This window comes from Panicum virgatum, chromosome 4K (genome assembly GCF_016808335.1).
Source record: "Panicum virgatum strain AP13 chromosome 4K, P.virgatum_v5, whole genome shotgun sequence".
Classification (NCBI taxonomy): Eukaryota; Viridiplantae; Streptophyta; class Magnoliopsida; order Poales; family Poaceae; genus Panicum; species Panicum virgatum.
Window position 1 is genome coordinate 28284923 of NC_053139.1, and position 18026 is coordinate 28302948.

Consider the following 18026-nt stretch of genomic DNA (forward strand, 5'->3'; position numbering starts at 1 on the left):
TCGCCGACGGTACGTACGAGCTGGTGCCGGAGTCCGAGAGTGAGCAGCGTGAAGCTCAAGTTAACCTAACTGAAATCACTGAAGACCTGAACCAGAGTTTAGAAGAGCCCAAGGCTAGCTCCGCTCAGGAAGGCAAGCCCCGGAGCATGTCCTACTTATTTTAAATTTATGCAACTATTTATATTCCTATTTATTTGTGCATTTAAGTTGCAGGAATTGTTTGGAACCTTAGTTGCATGATCCTAGGTACCTATGCTTGAACACTAGTATGTGTAGGTCGCTAGTTGGCTATGCTAATGGTTCGGTAGAAGTCGAGTGATTTCCTGTCACTCGCGAGCTCATAGGAGTTGAATGCTTACTACACACTGCAATATAAGGTTTACGGGCGGGGTTGTTGTACTTGTGGTACCCCGTCTGTTTAGTGAAAATGGATAAGGCCGCGGTGTGTGGTAGTGGTGGTTAAGCATTTGAACGTACTAACCACATGCCGAGAATATGGTAATCGGTAAGCTTAAGTACCTGATGGAACCGGCCGTGGAACATACTCCCCACTGTCTGGTCTTTGGTCACACACGGGTGCAGGGCACCCTAGGGCGGTGGGCTTGTTTCATGCCCGGGGAAAAAGGGGAAAAGTCGCGTGGGTGATTGCATTCCCCATGCGTGTGTTTAGGTCTGCCTGGCTAGGTTAACAAATTCGATTCGAATCGTCCGTCTCTCACGGATATTGAGACTGCTTAACCCTTTTGCCACATAGAGTAAGAAGTGGAACATTGATTATGAGAAATATGGTTGAATGATAAAGAATAATTTTCTTTTACCATGCATGCTATTGGATAGATGCTAATGTAGAATGGTTAATCGAACTAGAACTTGAAAGCTAAAATATGAAAATAAGGACTTACTCTTTATTGCTTTTCGGCAAAACAAACCCCTCAAGCCAAAAGCCTTGCATGTCTAGTTAGAGGGCTAATTATATCCTAGTCGGGTAAGCCTTGCTGAGTATTAGTATACTCAGCCTTGCTTGTGGCTCCACTTTGTTTTCAGGTGATACGTTTGAAGATCAGATAGCTAGTTTGACTTGGCCGTGTGTTTTACCTCCTGGCTGGACGGTGGAGTGGGATACGACTCCGGCTAACGATGGCAATGCCGAGTGATGTCATGTACGGGCTTCATCATGACATCTTATATCGTCATTTAGTACTCGCTTTATTTCCGCTGCAGTGAACTCTGAACTACTTTCATTTGAACTTCAAGTACCTTTCGGAGATTTCGAACTTGGTTTGTAATAATTAAGTTAAGACTCTGTAATGTAATGTATCTGTGAAGTGTTGTACTCTCTGGACTCACCTTCGTGTGGGTTACATGTAAGCTTTGGGTTCGATCGACGCTCAGGTGGATTCTTCGGGACTTTACCCGACAGCACTGCCAGGTTACTCCGTTTGAAGTGCGTGTTAACCGGGATTACCTTTAAGATGATGGTTAGCGCACTTGAGCCGGATTAATTTGGGCGGTACTGCCACACATATGGATTGAGCGGCTTCTTCCGGTGATGGTTCAAGGCTATGTGAAAGAGCATGTGTGGCTGGTGCTGGCAGAGTTGAGCAATTTCTTCCGCCAACTTTGTGCGAAAGAGTTGTCTTGGGCCGTTATTGCGAACATGGAAAAAATGGCTCATGTGCTGCTCGGTAAGCTGGAGAAGATCTTACCACCCTCCTTCTTTAATCCGATGCAGCATTTGCTTCTGCACCTCCCTTGTGAGGCACGAATGGGAGGGCCTATGCAGTTCCGTTGGTGCTATCCAATTGAGAGATGTCAGAAGGTTCTTCGAACGAAACATAAAAATAAATGCAAAATTGAAGCTTCCATTGTGGAGGCATATATTCTGGAGGAGGTGTCAAATTTCACAACAAAATACTACATTGAAAAACTTCCAAGCATGTATAATCCACCCCCTCATTACAATGTGGCGATAATGAATCGAGTCTCAGCTTTTTCCGAGGGCAACTCAGAAGGGCAAGTGAAGCGACCAACAAGATGCTGAATCATGAAGAGTGGCGCCAGATCATGCTATATTTTTTATTCATCCTTTCAGAGGTGCGGCCGTACATGGTGTAAGTTCTCATCAAATCAGTTCACGAGTAGCCACTATTCAGCATATATCCAACCCCTGAATCATGTTTCGTACAGGGAATTTCTTTATGAATTCTGGCACCAAAGAAGGGCGCCGACCCCACAGGAATCGGAGGCCCTTCTTAAAAATGGCGCGGGAAACAGGCAACCTGATTTCATATCTTGGTTTCACCGGAAGGTACTCTCCAATTATAGCTCATACTTACTTTATTATCTCAATTTGCACACACATTCGAATAATATGACGAACTATGCTGATTGCGCTTGCAGGGCCAATCCGATTTGTCTATGAGTGCCGAGTTAAGACAGGTTGCCCATGGCTTTGGCTATAGGGTCATGTCATTTACCGGTTACAACGTGAATGGATATCGCTTCCACACAACGGGATATGAGGGCCAGTCGCCCTAATCAAAGAACCACAAATAGCGGCGTTTTTATGCCAGGCCAAGATGGGGCTGAGTATTACGGAAGAATTGAAGAAATATACGAACTCAACTTTCAGGGTTGTGAGCCTCTGAATCCTGTCATATTCAAATGCCATTGGTTCGATCCTCAAATGACGAGATGGACCCCTAATGTTGGTCTAGTCAAAATTCGACATGATTTAATGATGGCAGGAGATGATGTCTACATTGTGGCTCAGCAGGTGTTATCACCATAAATTAACAGGTTAATTAATGGGCCGCGAGTGAGTTGGGCTTAATGAATAAATTAAAGGAGGCTTACGAATCGGCTCCTGCGTGAGCATTTGGGCCATGTGGGCCATGTATCTTTAGATTTAGTTCAGTTTGAGTTAGAGATAGAGTCCGATATGGACACGTTAGTTTGGATTGTTGTCCAAGTCTCCGGACTATAAATATGTACTCTATGACATTTGTCAAAAAGAACATCATCACGTTTTGCAAACAACAACTCTCGGCGCACCGCCACCCCTAATTCTAGGGTTTCATCCAAGTAAGCGCCATGCTACCCTGATCACTTCTTGCGATCAGGGCAGCGTTGTTCTTGCTTTTACCTTGGTATTACTCATACTGAAGCGTTTTTTGATGGCGAGTAGTGCTAGTTATCCTGATTTTCGTAGCATGATTTTTAGTAGATTCATCGTGCTTTTGTTGCTTATCATCTACGAACATCATGTCATCTTTGCGCGATCATATTTTAATCTTATACTAATTCTCATTGCATGGAATTAGTCGCGTAGAGATGACACCCTGCTTCTTTTTTATCTAGTAGATCTAATCTGTTATGGTTTGTTCTTATACTTAAGAATCGGCTTAATATCTGCTAGGTTAGGCCTTGCAAACGGGTTGGACGATCCGGTGACGGATTAGATGCTTTGCTTTGATCTTAATAGGGATTGATCCGGGAATCGGCTTTCGCTTGTTCTTAGGCCTCTTTTCTGGTTAAGATTTGGTTATCTATTACGCTCGTTAGGCCTAACTACGTGTAGGATGTTTCGATCTAGCAGTGAAGCTTTTACCATCGTTGATTTGATTAGTTAGATTTAATTGAAGCAGTTTTTGCAGTTATTTGCTTTATCCATTACCATCTGGATATGCAGATCCAATCTGACACCGGGACTCGATCGGCTCTTTAAAGCTGATGCAAGAGTCATCCCGGGGAGCCGACCACGGCTCGGACTAATGTTTACACGTGTCTGTGCTTGTAGGCAATTCGTTAAAGGCACATTCGCACCCTCCTGATCGGGTATAGATCAGGTGGCATGCCTTGCATCTCCGGAAGCGACGGTGTGTGCCAGGATCTGGGCCGTTGACCGAGGGACCGGTGCCAGCCAGCGCCCCGGCAGCCTCACGGCTCCTCGTGTTGCCTGTCACTACTCTCCGGTGGGTTTTGACCAACAACACATTCTGGCACGCCCGGTGGGACCCTCATCAGCAACAACGTCCACTGCCGGAATGACTGGACCTGTCAAAGCCCTGTCACGTATGAAGAGCTGACCCCTGAGCACAAGAAGAAATACGATGAGGTCAAAGCTCAGTTCGAAGCCGATCTCACCGGCTCTTTCGAGAGGACCCGTAACCACGGCATCAGGTGGATGGGGTTCTCACCCGAAGGTGCTCTCGACAACGTTGACTTGTCCGTACCATCAGAGGAGCGCACCAGAGCCCTACACCAGGAGATGAACTACATGGTGGCTCACACGCTTCATCGGCACTCAGAAAGCCTGGTGAACGAGCTCGAGCGTGTGGCACATCGTGTCATCCAGGAGGTGATCAAGAACTAGTACTCCCCATCAGGACCAATCCTGGGGAGTCACAGGGGAGAGAACTCACTTCAGTTTAGGCCGCCAATATCGTATTCACTCACAAATCTAGGTCCGCAGGCTTCGCCGATCTACGTCGTCGACAAGATCGGCAGTGATCCCGGGGAGGGCCAGTTCCTGAACGAGCCGCCTAAGGAGATCTCGCACGGCTACATGTGCGTGTACATACTTGACAGCATCAGTCCAACGCGCGTGGGACATCTGTTGGGTACAGGAGCTTCAGGGGCAGATGCGGAGAAACAGGCATGGCTAGCGAAGTACGCTACCGGGCCGAGTGCTGAGCCCTCAGCCCCAGGAGTTCTTAGTGTGGATTAGATCAGCGCAATACTAAGGGATCAGTTCGGCATTCAGTCCAAGAGAAAGGCGATCAGCTATTCCAAACCGTACCCAAGCGAATACGACTTGATCCCGTTACCACCCAAGTATCAGCTCCCGGAGTTCACCAAGTTTACCGGGTCAGAAGGGGCCAACTCCATCGAACATGTGAGCCGATACCTAACTCAGCTCGGGATGATTTCAGTATCGGATCCTCTGAGGGTTCGGTTCTTCTGTCAATCTCTCACAGGTTCAGCCTTTGGATGGTACACATCATTGGCCCCAGATTCGATCCACACTTGGAGGCAGCTGGAAGATCAGTTCCACACCCAGTATCACTCAGAGGCTGCTGAAGCCAGGATTGCCGACCTCGCCCAAGTCAAGCAGAAGCGAGGGGAAAGTGTGTCGGAGTATGTGCAGCGCTTCAGAGAGGTTAAGAATCGATGCTACTCATCGCGCATAATAGAAAAGGAGGCAGTCGATTTGGCAGTTCTGGGGCTCGCTAAGCCGATCAAGGATCTGGCTTTTCAGTTGGAATTCACCTCTCTGGCGCACATGGTACAGAAGCTCACGACGTATGAACACTATCACCCTGAGCTGTACCAGGAAAAATTCAAGCGCCATGTGAATATGGCCCAAGCAGATGATTCTGATGATTCTAGCGGGGAACAAGAAGTGGCTGTGGCAGAGTGGACCCGGGTGGCAAACCCCGTCCCATGCAAGTGGGTCAAATAGAAGGGGCTTGTGAAGGGCTTTGATTTTGACGTGGCCAAGGCAGAGCAGATATTCGACTTACTGCTCAAGGAAAAGCAGTTAAAGCTCCCAGAGAATCACAAGTTGCCAATGACGCAAGAGCTGCAGGGGGGACTGTACTGCAAGTGGCACCACTCGTTCACCCATGCCTGCAAGGAGTTGCGTCGGCAGATCCAATCGGCTATCGAGCAAGGCCGATTAATTCTGGCCCAACACACGATGAAGGTGGACAGTCAACCATTCCCACAAGCTAACGTGGTGGAGCTGTCAGATTTTAGACCTGAGGGCCAGAACTTGGCGTTCCAGATTAACTTGGTGAGAACAAGTGCGTCACATCTGCAATCAACTCCCAGCTTCCAATCGGCTTCTGGAAAAATACCAGTATCAGTACAAGTTGCGCCACCGATATGAATCGGAAGAGGAGGAGTATGAGCACCGCACAGGCAGGACGCTGGGGAGGCGCCAGGCTATACGCGACCACTGGCATTGCCCGTTCTTCAGGTACTGTTGGAATTCCGGCATGAGCCGATTGCCTACTATCGATGATTGCTTGGAGTGCAGGCCTCGGGGACGCCAGCCAGGCGAGACGTCGGTGTTCCAGCACTTGGGGCCCAAAGCACGTCATGACGACCATATTGAGTGGCCATCCTGGGATGATCTTGAGCTAGAAGGGGAAGATAAGTATCATCATCCACGATGGTGTCCTGACGGGCTCAGCCGCTCACAGAAGCGCTGAGTGCAGCGCTTACGCAACCTCGAGGAGGCAGAAGCAAGGTACCTCGATGTGCCGAGGAAAGCACGTCCGGATCTCGCGGAGTAAGTCAGGCACCCGCGAAGGGCGGAAAGGTGCCCTCCAAGGAGGGAGTGGCGCCCCAAGCAGCCAAGAGCCGATGAAAAGCCATCGGCTGATGTGAATATGGTGTTCGTGCTCCCGTCGGAGTTTCGGGCGCCCCAACCGGAGGAATTGGCCGTCGCACAGTTGGATCTTGGCCCACAGCCGATCATCTTCGAGAAGCCCAAGGAGAAAAGCTACAAGCACCTGAAGGGATTATATCTCAAGGGCCTCATCGACGGCAAGCCTGTGAATAGGATGTTGGTCGACACTGGCGTCGCGGTCAATCTAATGCCGTACTAAGTACTGTGCCGATTGGGTCGTTATGCTGCTGATCTTATCAAGACCAACGTGATGCTCAATGATTTCAATGGCCAGCCGTCGGAGGCACAGGGCATCCTCAATGTGGAGTTGACAGTTGGCCGCAAGACTGTCCTAACCTCGTTCTTCATCATCAACAGTAAGAGTACGTACACAGTGCTGCTTGGGAGGGATTGGATTCACGCCAATTGTTGTGTTCCTTCCATGATATACCAGTGTTTGGTCCAATGGGATGGCGATGAAGTGGAGGTGGTCCGTGCAGTTGACTCCAGCGAGGTTTCGCTCGCAAACATGAACGCCTGGGACACGGAAGGGCAAGAGCCGATCTCAGGGATCGCACTGGAAGACTGTGATCGGATAGAAGCGACAAAAAACGGATTGAGGCTGGTCTTATCCACTGGCCTCACAGAATAAATACATCCTGGCACGCTACGGAGCCTAGCAGGTTTAGAGAGGCCGGTCCCAGCGACCGGTCCCAAAAAATAGACAATTCTTGTTTAGAGTCAAAACTGTTATATTGCGGACAGACTTTAGCCTGTTTTGGCAGTTGGTTAGTTAATGAGCATTCAGTTTCGAGGGGTAATATAGAGACGGCCGGCCCGTGCGGTCAGCCAAAAATTTTCTTTTGTCATCTCCCTGTGTTTGCTGTCGACGTGGCATATGATGACGTGTCGCCTGCGTCCACAGTTGATTTTACAGGCGATGGCAAGTTGGGGTACGGGTTTACATCAGCTGACGATTTGGAGGAAGTTGATATCGGTCCCGGGGATAAGCCGCGACCAACATTTATCAGCAAGAAGCTCGACCCGAGCCTGCGTGAGCCGATGATAGCACTGTTGAGGGAATACCGGGATTGTTTCGCGTGGGATTATACTGAAATGCCTGGTCTGGATAGAAGCATCGTCGAACATCGGCTCCCTCTTAAGAAAGGATTTCGGCCATTTCAACAACGAGCAAGGCAGATGAAGGCTGAAGTCCTGGAAAAGATCAAGAAAGAGGTGCAAAAGATGTTGGACGCAGGGTTCATCAGGCCATGTAGGTATGCAGAATGGATCTCCAGTGTGGTCCCTGTACAGAAGAAGGATGGCCGTTGGAGAGTCTGCGTGGATTTCAGAGACCTCAACAGAGCGACGCCAAAGGACGAATATCCGATGCCCGTGGCAGAAACATTGATCAACGCCGCTTCCGGTCACAAAATGCTGAGCTTTATGGATGGTAACGCCGGCTAAAACCAGATCTTCATAGCCCTAGAGGATATAAGCAAGACCGCGTTCAGAGTACCAGGCGCGGTCAGCTTGTTCGAGTACTTGGTTATGACCTTTGGATTGAAAAATGCCGGTGCAACGTATCAACGCGTCATGAATTATATTTTTCATGATCTCATCGGCAAGCTGGTAGAAATCTACATTGATGATGTCGTGGTCAAGTCCACATCGGCTGGGGGGCATCTGGAAGATTTGCGTAAGGTTTTGGAGCAGACTCGAAAGTTTGGGCTCAAAATGAACCCGAAGAAATGTGCCTTTGGCATATCGGCTGGTCAGTTCTTAGGATTCCTGGTACATGAGCGAGGAATCGAGATCGGCTTGAAGAGTTAAGAAATGGTAAAGACAATGAAGCCGCCTACTATGAAGAAGGAGTTACAGAAGCTTATCAGGAAAATCAACTTTGTCAGACGATTTATCCCCAATCTGTCTGGACGTATCGAGCCGTTCATGGGTCTGGTGAAGATCAAGTCCGAGGATGAGTTTCACTGGTGGACAGAACAGCAGCAGGATCTTGATGAAATCAAGGAATATTTGTCAAAGCCTCCAGTATTGGTTCCGCCTCAACAGGACAGGCCTTTCTATGTGTACCTGTCCATGGGTGACACTTCCATCTTCTCGGTTCTGATTCAGAAACATGACGATCAGGAGAGGGTTGTCTTGTACCTCAGCAGGCGCATGTTGGACGCCGAGACCAGGTATCCTGAGATTGAAAAGCTTTGCCTTTATTTATTCTTTACATGTACAAAGCTTTGACATATTTTGCTCTCGGCAGAAACGATCGTCATTTGTAAGTCGGATGTCATCAAGCATATGCTGTCGGCTCCTATTCTAAAAGGCCGAGTAGGAAAATGGATGTTTGCGTTGTCAGAGTTCGATATCCGATATCAAACTGCAAAGGCAGTCAAGGGACAGGCACTGGCGGATCTCATTGCAGATAGGGTCAACACTGACGTGTCTGCATTTTTGTACGTGCCTGGGCCATGTTTTTCGACGGATCGGCTTGTGATGATGGGTGCGGCATAGGAATTCTTTTGGTATCACCTCGTGGGGTGACTTAATTTTTTTTCCATCAGGATGGCTACTCCATGCACCAATAATTTAGTAGAGTATGAGGCCGTTCTCAAGGGGATGGAATTACTCCTGGAAGCTGGTGCAGAAGCAGTGGAAATATTTGGGGATTCGAAACTGGTGATTTCTCAGCTCACGGAAGAATATAAATGTGAGAGTGAGCCTCTTTTTCCGATATGGATGTAGTGCCGTGAGTTGATGTCACAATTCAGGTACATTAATTTTCACTGGATACGAAGGACTTTGAACAGTGAAGCCAATGACTTCGCACAGATGGCTTCCAGATACAAGGAAATAGCCGACGGGGTCGATGTAGAGGTTCAGTTTCTAGAACCTGGGGACTGGAGAGCCGATATCTTCAATTATTTGAAGGATTCGGCTCGGGGGCACCCAAAAGGATAAGACTCAAAGCTATGAAGTATGTTCTGATAGGGGACGACATGTTCTACAGGACTTTGGAAGGACTGCTGCTTAAATGTTTGGGGCCTTCGGAGTTAAATCGGCTCTTGCATGAGGTTCATGAAGGAGCCTGCGGTACTCATCAATCGGCTCATAAGATGAAATGACTAATTAGACGATCGGGATATTACTGGCCTACCATGCTTGAGGATTGCTTTAAATATTACAAGGGATGTCAGGCAGGTTAGAGATTCGGCAAGATTAATATGGTGCCGGCATCAGTAATGAATCCTATCATTAAGCCATGGCCGTTCAGGGGTTGGGCCATGGATATGATTGGCCAGATTAACCCGCGATCTAGCAAAGGTCACCAATGGGTGTTAGCTGTCACGGATTATTTCACAAAATGGGTGGAGGCGGTAACCATGAGGTCGGTGGCATCGAAAGATGTGATCAGTTTCGTTAAAGAGCACATCATTCATAGGTTTAGGATTCCTCAGACCATTACAACCGATGGATGATCGGTCTTTATATCGGAGGAATTTAGAAAGTCAAAAGGAAGATCGTTAAAGAGCACATGTGGTTCAAGCTTATCAGATCATCCCCGTATTATGCCCAGGCTAATGGACAGGCTGAAGCATCCAACTAGAGCCTTATCAAGCTAGTCAAAAGGAAGATCGATGAATATGCTAGGCGCTGGCATGAGATGTTGTCAGAGGCTTTGTGGGCATATCGTATTTCGTGTCACGGATCCATCAAGACGTCACCATACCATCTGGTCTACGGTCAAGACGCTGTGTTGCCATAGGAGATCACGGCCGGATCAAGGCGTGTTAAGTTTCAGAATGATCTATTGGCTGAAGAGTATGCAGCCTTGATGAGCGATAATGTGGAGGATCTTACAGAGCTAAGACTTTGGTCACTCGAGAAGATCAAGGAAAACAAGTCTAAAGTTGCTCGTGCATACAACAAAAAGGTCAAGCCGAAAGAATTCCAGGTTGGAGACCTAGTTTGGGAGGCAGTGCTACCATTGGGAACTAAAGACAGGAGGTATGGTAAGTTGTCTCCTACTTGGCATGGACCGTACAAGGTTGATCAGGTCCTGCCTGGAAATGCGTACATGCTTGAAGAATTAGATGGTGTCAAGTTTCCTGTAGCCGTCAATGGCCAACAACTCAAAAAATATTTTCCAAGTATGTGGGAAGGCGACTAACAAGAGCCGATGAGATCCATCTGGCTGCATTATAAAAGGCCAACACGTTGAGTTGGCTAGTAAAAAAAATGAGATAGGCCAACACGTTGAGTTAGCCAGTAAAAAAAAATGAGATAGGCCAACACGTTGAGTTGGCCAGTAAAAAAAAGCAAAAATGAGATAGGCCAACACGTTGAGTTGGCCAGTAAAAAAAAAGCAAAAGTTTGAGAGGCCAACACGTTGAGTTGGCCGGCAAGTAAAAATTATATGAGAAGCAAGGCAGCCGATATGTAACCATCGACTTAAGATGTTTTTAATAGATACGAGTTTCAGTTTAATAGGCAACATTAAATGTTTTCTGAATTATTCTACTAGTTCAGGAATCCTTCTATGGCATGGATGGCTTCTGCGCGTATGGCGTCGGCTCTTGCTATGACTACTTCGTCGTCTTTGTCATCGCCCGTTACTATCTGTTGACTCAAGGTGTTGATTTTTGCAAACTCTGTCTGTATTTGCTCGGTTATTTCTTGGGCTTCTTTCTTGGAGTTTGCAATCGAGGCTTTCTCCTCTTGGATCAGTCTCAGTGTAGTGCGGACTTTTTCTTCGAGTTCTGCCAGTTCTTTCTCCAGGAGGCTGAGTCGCCATGTACTCGCTAAGATATCGGCTTTGGCATCCAAAGTTGCCTTCTTCTGGTTTAGCATCTTGCACTTTTCAGTGATGTCGGCTTTCAGAGGAATTTGAGAATGCCTTAGTTCTATCCTCTGTTGCGCTACTTTCACCTCTGCCCAAAAGAAGGGAAGATGGCCGGCTGGCCAGAGCTTGACCCGAATTGACTCTGGGAGTTGGAATTCTATCTGCTCGAGGACTTTTTGTATTTCGCTGGAGTCATCGACCAGGGTACTGATTGGAGCAGATAGCAGATTTTTGATGTGTTGAAGCTGATTCGCGAGGTCAATCGGCTGCTGTGCTGGTGGTACCTTCGCTCCAGGGGCGATCAGACCCATTGATGCCGGGTCAAAGGAGAGCAAATCTGAAATATTGAAGCCCTTTAGAGATATCAGAGTTAGTTTTGGCAGCAAGGTGTAACAACATATTTATCGACTGATTTAGAATCGGCTCATGCGGTGTTACCTGTTGTGAGGAAGAAGCGATGGTCGGTCCGAGTGTGATCGGCTCAGTTGGGGCAACAACAGTGACATCGGCTGTTGCAGTTTCTTCACTGCGAATTTCTTCTGGGATGATGGGTGGTTCTCGCTATTCTTGGACTTCAGTTGTTCCAGTATCGACTTCATGAGCGGCGGCTCTACTCTCCACCAAGTGGTGAATATGGAAGTGGGGAGGGACTTGTCCTATGCCGAATTGCCGAGCTGCTATGACTGGTTGATAGGTTTCATAACTTGGTTTGATGAGTCTGTTGGAAGTCCTTATGCCGACAGGAAGGAAGCCAGGTCGGATCATTAGAGAATATAGATGTCGAGTGCTGTTGTCATCGGCAAAGCTATCCAGCCTGAAGGTAGTTGGGTTCTCAAAGGCTTCAGATTCAGTGAATGGAAAGTAGAGGGGATTCTCTAGGCCTTTGTAGAAAACTCTAAACCATTTTGCTGCATCTGTTGAGTTCAGTTTACTGCCAGGGAGGCTGAATAGGGCTTGGCCATAGCTGGTGCATCTAATTGGCTTGCCATTTTCGTCAGGGAAGGAATTCTTGGCTAGGCTTTGAAAGTTTGGAATCTGGTGCTGGAAGTAGAGTTGTGCCCATAACTGAATGAACCACCAAGGGCCTCCAGTTCTAAGTTTCCTTTGGCTGAGCAAGCTAGTTGTCATCAAATGGAGACATCTTTATGTTTCACCGAGGAAAAGCTTGCCTAGGCTGGTATGGCTACCATGGGCCAGATGGTAAGCCAAAGGAAGATAATTCTTGGTTGGGGCTAAGGAAGGACCACAAAAGATGAAATGTTCTAACAAAAGATTTAGAAAGGCTGTGTGTTCCTTTTTACCTACTGGACCTTTCGTTTTCATGTGCTGGTTCATGTAAGTGCTCCAGTTTATGCAGTCTGTTTTTAGATGAAAGTTTGAAGGGGACTTCTACCATTCTGTGAGCTGCAGGATCAGGGGACCTAATGTCTAGGCCAGTAATCATGGTAACATCTTGCAGAGTAGGGGTCATGGGTCCATGACCAAAGAGGAAACAGTTCAGAGCGTCCGACCAGAAATAGCCGATGGTCTTCAGAAGGTTTTCATCTTTATCTAGGGGGGATAATGATAGACTGAGTGGATCAGCTATGTTCAGTTCTTGCCACAAGGGCATATAGGTTTTTGCTACTCTACTATACCATGTAATCCCGCTTTCAGGTGGATTAGGCCAGGCTCTTAAGCAGTCGGCCCAGGAATTTAAATTGATGTCTTGACTCATGAAAGAGATTCTATTCGCTTCACAGGAGATCAGATCTGTGGGATTTTCATATGCTCGTGGACCAAGACAAAAGGAGTTGAGATTGGAAGGATGCGGCAAAAGGATGTCTGAAGCCTAGAGTTTCAAAAATTCAGAAATTTGTATATGGTGTCATATTTCAGAGCTTAATTTATTTGGAGGATTGATGAGCTGAAAAAAGTTGAAAGGATGGGCTAAATATTACCTTAAGGCCGTAGATTGCTGTATCGACGTTTGGAGATCTCGCTGTTTGAGCTTCAGAGTCCGCCATGGTTCAGATCTGCTAATTTAGGGTTTGGTTGTTTTGCGGGCTCTGGTTCAAGTTTTGGATGCTGTGAGTTTTCGTTCAAACTTATGAAGCGGGATTCTCGAATTGCGCTCAGATTTGGAATATCTGTTTCGAGTTGGGTTCAAAGTGGAGGTGATGTTCTGTTCTTACACTGGTTGCTTCCAATTTTGAATTCCGTCGGCTCTTGGTTATTGGTAAAGCTCAATGCGGTGCCATCGGCTTTTGGAAGGTTGTCCGAGCAAGAAACTAAGAGATGAGGGACTTTATTCATTAAAGGTAGAGTCTTTACAAGGGAAAGAGCCGATTTGACAAAGGAACAAATCCTTCGGCTCAATCTATGCTACAGTACTACTCCTACAATACTTCCTACCACCCGTAGGTGCCTAATGCCTACGGCGCTTAGGGCTTCGCGCCGGCACGTCTCCGCTGCTGTAGTCGTCGCCGTCGTCGTCGCTGCCGCTGCTCTCGTCAGCGCTGCTGCTGTTGCTGGCTTTGTCGTTGCCGCTCCAGCCGCCGCCATCACTATTTTCCTTGCTTTCCTCCTCGGAGGAGCCAAGGAACCGAAAGGCCCTTTCGGACATCGGGCCCTCCTCAACAGAGGAGTCGATTTCTTCTTCCGAGGAGGAGTTGGCTCCATCCCAGGAGAAGCAATCGTCGCTGTTCTCCTCCGGCTCTTCCTGGAACAGGAGCCGGAGGTCTTCGTCGTCGGTCTTGGGTTCGTCGTCCTCGGAGACGACTTCGAAGTCAAACTCCTCTGCCTCCCAATGCAGAGCAGCGAGTGCCTCGTGTGCCGCCGTCGGATCATACTCCGTCATTGGTTCCCGGCTCTCGGAGATGGGGTCAAGGGAAGAGGCAGAGGAACTCAAGGAAGAGGGGGAGAGAGGAGAGCCGATTGAGTTGGAGCCAGAGGAGGAGGAGATCGTCATGGCTACAGGAAGTTGGGGTTTTCTGCGCTGTTGGCTGAGGGAGGAAGATGAATTTGTGGCGAAAGGAGTCGGTTCAGCGTGAGATTCAATAAGGAAAAAAATGGAAGATGAATCGGCACTTTCACATTCCACGAGGAGCCAGTTGCAGAGACGTTGCGTCTTCCATGGTGGTTATAGTGCGTTTTAATGAGCATCAACGGAAAGATGAAGCGACGAAGTGGTTTTGGAACTATCATTGCCAAAACCAGGGGGCATGTGTTATCGCCATAAATTAACAGGTTAATTAATAGGCCGTGAGTGAGTTGGGCTTAATGAAGAAATTAAAGGAGGCTTACGAATTGGCTCCTGCGTGAGCGTTTGGGCCATGTGGGCCATGTATCTTTAGATTTAGTTCAGTTTGAGTTAGAGATAGAGTCCGATATGGACACGTTAGTTTGGATTGTTGTCCAATTCTCTGGACTTTAAATATGTACTCTATGACATTTGTCAAAAAGAACGTCATCACGTTTTGCAAACAACAACTCTTGGCGCACCGCCACCCCTAATTCTAGGGTTTCGTCCAAGTAAGCGCCATGCTGCCCTGATCGCTTCTTGCGATCAGGGCAGCGTTGTTCTTGCTTTTACCTTGGTATTACTCGTACTGGAGCGTTTTTGATGGCGAGTAGTGCTAGTTATCCTGATTTTCGTAGCATGATTTTTAGTAGATTCATCGTGCTTTTGTTGCTTATCATCTACGAACATCATGTCATCTTTGCGCAATCATGTTTTAATCTTATACTAATTCTCGTTGCATGGAATTAGTCGTGTAGAGATGACACCCTGCTTCTTTTTTATCTAGTAGATCTAATCTGTTATGGTTTGTTCTTATACTTAAGAATCGGCTTAATATCTGCTAGGTTAGGCCTTACAAACGGGTTGGACGATCCGGCGACGTATTAGATGCTTTGCTTTGATCTTAATAGGGATTGATCCGGGAATCGGCTTTCGCTTGTTCTTAGGCCTCTTTTCTGATTAAGGTTTGGTTATCTATTACGCTCATTAGGCCTAACTACGTGTAGGATGTTCCGATCTAGCAGTGAAGCTTTTACCGTCGTGGATTAGATTAGTTAGATTTAATTGAAGCAGTTTTTGCAGTTATTTGCTTTATCCATTACTATCTGGATATGCAGATCCAATCTGACACCGGGACTCGATCGGCTCTTTAAAGCCGATGCAAGAGTCGTTCCGGGGAGACGACCACGGCTCAGACTAATGTTTACACGTGTCTGTGCTTGTAGGCAAATCGTCAAAGGCACGTTCGCACCCTCCTGATCGGGTATAGATCAGGTGGCATGCCCTGCATCTCCGGAAGCGACGGCGTGTGCCTGGATCTGGGCCATTGACCGAGGGACCGGTGCTAGCCAGCGCCCGGCAGCCTCCCGGCTCCTCGTGTTGCCTATCACTACTCGCCGGTGGGTTTTGACCGACAACAGCATGCCACACAAGTTTGCTAGCTATCATACCCGTACCAAACCGATGACCGTTTTAAGGGTTGGGATGTTGTGTACAAGGTATCGCCACACGGCAAACTACTTGTGTCAAACGATGCAGATTACAACTTAGATCCAAACGCAAATGAGAGAGAGTTCTTTCAAGAAGGTGGGCTAGAAGGGAGTTTTGAGATTGACTTAACCGAATTGATCGGAATGGAAGTAGACAATGAAATGGTTGTTGTTGATGATGATGGAGATGACATTGAAAATGTTAAGGACTTAGAATTACTTGAGTGACTATGTCTTGGCAGATATAGTGAAGACGACATTCCTCCTTCGGATACTGTTGGGGTTGTCGACATGGCTGATAGTGACGATGAGGATTATGATCCAGCTAATTCCGATCATGATGACTATTTCTAATACATGTACGATACACACTATTTAATGCAAATGTTATTTTATTGTTATGTTTTGTTCATTTTGCATATTTTTCTATGTACGTATTATTTATCTTTGCTGATTAGCTCACTCTTGCAGGTGATTGAACAAAGGTGCCAGCCTGTACATATTGTTTATCTTTGCTGATTGGCTCACTCTTGCAGGTGATTGAACAAAGGTGCCAAGTTGTGGCAAGATGGGTTTCCTGAGCCCCTTTTACAAGAACAAAAGAGGACAACGAGCAGCACCTCGGGCGGAGGAGGAGGTAGAGGGGTTGGGGAGCCGTGGTCGAGGGAGGGGAAGGGGAGGAGGGAAGGGAAGGGGGAGGAGGAGGGAGAGGACACCGTCGCCTGTGGAGGCCGAGGAGGAGGAGGATGAGGAGGGGGAGGAGGGGCAGGGGCAGGGGGAGGAGGACGACGAGAAGGAGAAGGGGCAGGGGGAGGAGGATGAGGACGAGGAGTTGGCGGGAGGGGCTTCCACTTCCTCTGGCTCGTCATCGGTCTGGTTGCGAGGTCCGTTGCAGCTTCCGGCATGACCTATTCCCCTGGAGAAACGCCCGATTATCTGATCAGTTGGGGGCAAGTAATTACATGTTATCATTACCTTCTTATTTTATATGTTGAAAATCAGAATAGAAACTAATAATTTCTCTTAATCACTTGTGCAGGTCTTGGGAGGTGGTGACTCCAGGGGACCGCAAAATGGAAGGTCAATGGCATCCTGGGTCTTCTGTGCAGGGACAACTTCCCCGGCATTGTGACGCGTGCCCGAATTGAGGAGCCGGCCTGGACGTTCGACCACAAGTGCTACAAGGATCATCCAGATCGCTGGAATAGGTCGTACGGAAACAAAAGGGAGCGGGTGCTGGCGGAGCTGTGGGTAAGTCATCGTCACAATACATTGCTCAATAGATGGCATTCATTTGAAAATATGGAATTATTGACTGCACATCGGTTCCACATGCAGGATTTCTACAGATGCGAGCCGGGGTAGGAGGCCAGGGCGCGCGTTGTGGCCATCAATGCCTACAAGAAGCTTGTCAAGGACATGCTTCACGAGGCACATGCCTAGGTTGTCGTCCAGTACTGCGCCGAGGTCGAGAAAAGGACGGTCCCCAAAAAACACGCAGTAGGCATGTTCTTGACGCGGGAACAGTACTTGCGGGTAAGTGTGCTAAATTTCATCTTCTGAGTTTAAGTATGCTGACTTACATCTACTGATATGTCGCACACTTCATGATGTGGAGGCGCCTCCGCACTTGTGTGCGGGCAAGGCCGACTGCTGGGAGGCGATGGTGGAAAGGTGGACTAGTGCGGAGAGGGCTGAGGTGCACAACGCATGCCGGGAGCGCCGCTTGCTCATTGCGGGTGCATCACACCATCAAGGAGGCCTTAGCCTTCGGGAGTACAGGGAGGCTTGGGTACGTGATTTCACTTCTTCATTTCAACACTTCATTCTGCATACTTACAGTAATCGTTGGCATCGCTTTTGCAGGACCGATGCACCGCTCCTGCCTCCCAGTCCTCGAGCGTCAGAGCCGGGAGGCAAGAGGAGGGAAGCGGACACCTGGGAAGAATGCTGAGAGAAGATGCCGCTACCCACAGAAGACGCGAGCGGCGGTCTGGGGCAAAGCTCAGGCCCGAGCGACACCCGCGAAGCCAGCGATCTCGGGGATGGCGTCGCCCGAAACCACGAGATGGACACCGAGAGCGCAGGTAATGCAGAAGGCTGTGCTTCTAGTACCCGGTTTTTGAGCTTTTGGTTAACAAATCTAGATAGCATGGAGAAGATGATCTCCACCATGCAAACCAATGTGCAGGTGAGTAATCTACGGATCTCGGTCCACTCTTGTCGGTTGAACGTAGTCGGTGATGTAAGAAAGTCCTTTACGCAGGCTATGAAGACGAGACA